Here is a 4,676-nt window from a genome sequence, read left to right as displayed (position 1 = left end):
ACACTGCATCACATTGCCCCAACCCTAGACCACAGACACTGCATCACATTGCCCCAACCCGAGACCACAGGCACTGCATCACATTGCCCCAACCCTAGACCACAGACACTGCATCACATTGCCCCAACCCTAGACCACAGGCACTGCATCACATTGCCCCAAACCTAGTCCACATGCACATTGCCCCAACCCAGCCCGGGGAGTGCGCAGGACTTACCCTCACTATTGAACAGGGGGTCAGCACCCTCACGGGCAGTTGCCCTCCCTGAGGCACCGATCAGACCAGCCACACTTTCCTCGATGTCTCTCAGAGGCATGCTTCTGGGTGGATCGCCGCCTGTTCGCCGCTGCTCCCGGCTGTTGTGGGACTTTCCCTGCAAAGATGACAATGGGAATGGTTACCAGAGGGCCCATCTGCTCTTGTGGCACACACAGATAGCCACCAAAGCACTTGTATCATACTGTGTGCATTTAATACAGTCCTCTGTTTAATGGCCCTGGAAGTTGCACGTGGTTCATGGGGAAGACAGCGAAGTGCAGAAACATCTTTTAAGATCTCAGAAAGCAATCTTAATACTGTGTAAAGTTCATTCATGGCAAATAAGGTGCAACACTAAGCCTGCCTATACCAACAGCATGAGAACCAATAGTGTGTCAGATTTATAATTTAAGTAATGAAGGAGTACATCAATAAAAATATTACTTCCTCTGACGACCCTGCAATGGTCATTAAACCTCTTGCGGCACTGTGTGTGGATCCTTCAGATGGTGTCGACATAGGAGACCTCCTATGCTGGCCCAAATTTTTCGAAAAACCGCTGGGAGTGGTCTACTTGCATCCCTCCTGTTTAATTCTGCCCCTTGCCTTTCAACAGCCGTGACAAGGGCCTCGTTTGCCTCACTGCTGAACTTTCTGGCTCTCTACCTGCTCCCATCTCCTTCCATCGGGAATCAAATTTTAAAATGGCTGACTCAGCCCTGGGTGTACTGCGCATGCTCGGGCACTCCCTGCCAGCTGACCATAAGCGCGGGAAGAAGAAAGAAAAAAAATTGCAATAAACATTTTTTTCGCGTGCACAGATGGTCCGATTTTTTTGGGGGTGTCGCAAATTTCGGCTTCGCCGCACAAATTCTGTTGCGCAATGCCAGCGTTATCGCTATCGCTAACGAAATTCACCGTTTGCCGAAATTTGCGAGCTCTGGCAGTAACGGTACCCTAGCGGTAAAAAAAATTTCCGCCGCAATTATCGCCCCAAAACGGGCGAAATCGCTAAAACCCGAAAATCTAGCCCTAAATATATGCTGCAAAACTCTGTATAATGGGGTGAGGTAACTCAGGCAACTGAGACCTGCTCCCTTGCATATGCTCGAATAAAGTCTTTACTTGCTCGGACCTCGCAGACGCGAGAGTGGTTATTTCACCACAACAGGGGTTTTGTTCTTGCCCAGTTTCTCCTCCGTTTGTGCAGGAAACAGACACCTTCAGATACCTCGCCCTGGAGGCAGATATTCATGTGAAGATGTGACTCAATTTTATGTTTCCCAGGAGTCTAAGGTGTCTTCAGCTGTCAACGAACCTCCAGATAAGTTTAATAGTTGACTCTCCTTTTCAGGATCAGCGATACTAAGCTCTTTCAGTTGTATGGAATACCAATCACCAACCCCAAGTTGTTTTGATGGAATAAAAGGTGGCAAATAAAGCAGCCAAAAACAAACATGGCTCCGGTTGGGGTGGAGTGAAGAATGTTTCGGTGTAAGGGGTGTCGCAGTTGTGAGGGACGGACTGGTTGGGCTGGGTGCTCTTTACCTTTCCGCTGCGCTATGTATGTGTACTGAGTCCGTGCAACAGAGCAGGTCTCCAGTCGTCCTGGTTAACTGTTGCCACTGGATAAAGACCCAGCTCTGTCAAGCCCATGTGGTGGCTGATGTGCAACGGGCACCACACGTTAAAAAAATCGGGAACACCCCATCAACCCCCCTCCCCCGCCCCCCAAATCACACGGGTTACATCTGATGCGTAGTGCAGGCTTCTGATAGAAACATAGACATAGAAAATAGGTGCAGGAGTAGGCCATTCGGCCCTTCGAGCCTGCACCGCCATTCAATGAGTTCATGGCTGAACATGCAACCTCAGTACCCCATTCCTGCTTTCTCGCCATACCCCTTGATCCCCCTAGTAGTAAGGACTACATCTAACTCCTTTTTGAATATATTTAGTGAATTGGCCTCAACAACTTTCTGTGGTAGAGAATTCCACAGGTTCACCACTCTCTGGGTGAAGAAGTTTCTCCTCATCTCGGTCCTAAATGGCTTACCCCTTATTCTTAGACTGTGACCCCTGGTTCTGGACTTCCTCAACATTGGGAACATTCTTCCTGCATCTAACCTGTCTAAACCCATCAGAATTTTAAACGTTTCTATGAGATCCCCTCTCATTCTTCTGAACTCCAGTGAATACAAGTCCAGTTGATTCAGTCTTTCTTGATATGTCAGTCCCACCATCCCGGGAATCAGTCTGGTGAACCTTCGCTACACTCCCTCAATAGCAAGAATGTCCTTCCTCAAGTTAGGAGACCAAAACTGTACACAATACTCCAGGTGTGGCCTCACCAAGGCCTTGTACAACTGTAGCAACACCTCCCTGCCCCTGTACTCAAATCCCCTCGCTATGAAGGCCAGCATGCCATTTGCTTTCTTAACCGCCTGCTGTACCTGCATGCCAACCTTCAATGACTGATGTACCATGACACCCAGGTCTCGTTGCACCTCCCCTTTTCCTAATCTGTCACCATTCAGATAATAGTCGGTCTCTCTGTTTTTACCACCAAAGTGGATAACCTCACATTTATCCACATTATACTTCATCTGCCACGCATTTGCCCACTCACCTAACCTATCCAAGTCACTCTGCAGCCTCATAGCGTCCTCCTCGCAGCTCGCACTGCCACCCAACTTAGTGTCATCCGCAAATTTGGAGATACTACATCTGATGCCTTCCGTATGCCTTCCACAGTCCCTACCACCCACCCCCGGGCATGTTTTGCAGTCGAGCCCTGAAGCCCCTGTGTCCGGGTGCGGGACCGATTCTGCCGGCCAACACTCCGACCCTCCAGCCCTGTCTGCAGAGGTTCGGTGGTCAGTTGAAAAAAAACTTACAGAATTCCATCAAACCTCCATTATAAGGTAAAAAAAAATGTAATCTTTATTGTGCATATTTAACTGTTCTTGACACCCTCCAAAACTTCGCTGAAAAACAATGGCGTCTTTCTGTGCTGCTTTTTCAATGGGCGCTGCTTTTTCTTAACTCACCAGAAGGTTTTTCGGGAGTGGCTACATACGCCAACCTGGGAGAAATTTTTTTGGGGAAAACTTCCATAATTGACAAAAACTGGCGCAGACACCAGGTTACGCCCCCATGACGCAAAAAAAAACCCCTTAAAAAATCATAACTGAGTTACGTGGCGCACGTTCCTCGGGGGAAACTTTATATTTTTAACTTACGCCAAAAAAAGTGACGCGCGCCAAAAAAACGGCGCAAATCACTGGGGAAAACTGAGCCCATCCGGATAGAAGTTCAATTCATTTGCGCAAACGAGTTGCTGACTCGGCGCGGCGCTATTAACGACTCCCGCCATATTGGGCCGGAACTTTAACGGCGGCGCTACAGCTTTGCGTCCGATCTCCTGCGCCCGGGGATCGTGACGTCATCACCGCGCGCATCGCCCCGTTAGCTCCCCAGCCCCGAAATTGACTTTCGCCCCCTACAGCAGCTGCGGGCAAAAACACCGGCAGCTGCAGGAGGTGCGTCTCGGGCGGCCGGCCGCTACGGGAACAAAAATTAAAGGTGAGGTGACGCTGCTTAAAACATACCTCTTTGACCAAGCTTTTGGCCATCTGCCGTAATTTCTTATGTGGCTCGGTGTCAATTTTGTTTTTGTCTTATAATACTCCTGTGATGCCTTGGGATGTTTTACTACGTTAAAGGCGCTATATAAATATAAGTTGTTGTTGATAAAAGGGAGTTGGCAGGTGCCGGAAGATGAGGAACTTGCAAGGTTACGGACAAAACGCAGGGACTGAGCACGACTGCGGTGCAGAGTTGATGGGCCATATGGCCTACTCCTGCTCCTATTTCTTATACTCTTACTAACCTTTTTTTGCAGGCCTTCACACTTACCACTGGGGTTAGGCCTGCTTCCACGCGGCAGCCGCGGACTCCCGCCCGGACCAAACTGGCAGCTCGGCGGGCGGGAGGACACTTACGCGCGTTGCACGCCAGCGGACGTCAGCGGGTGGTCCCCAGCGGTCTTCCCTCCCCGCCGGCGGGAGGCCTCCACCAAACTCGCTCGGAGGGGAGACCGCCCAGGAAACTCAGCGGCAGTGGGCGGCAGCAAGTAGGTAAGGCCGATGATATTCTTTCTAAGAGTTACCACAGGCACGACAGGCCAAATGGCCTCCTTCTCTGCTGTCCACGATTCTAACTACAGCGAGACTGTGTGTAATTTTCAAATGTCAAGTCATTTATAACTCATCGGAGGAAGTTGGCAATTTAAAAAATGTGGTCAACCACATTGCATGTAAATAATTTGCCATTGTTCTCAAACAAAGGCAGAATTGAAAATAAACTCAAACCAGAGCCTACTCCAGGAAACATGCAACACAATTGTCTGCATTGT

This window comes from Pristiophorus japonicus, chromosome 16 (genome assembly GCF_044704955.1).
Source record: "Pristiophorus japonicus isolate sPriJap1 chromosome 16, sPriJap1.hap1, whole genome shotgun sequence".
NCBI lineage: Eukaryota > Metazoa > Chordata > Chondrichthyes > Pristiophoridae > Pristiophorus > Pristiophorus japonicus.
The sequence above is the reverse complement of the archived record's forward strand: the minus strand, read 5'-3'. Positions refer to the sequence as shown.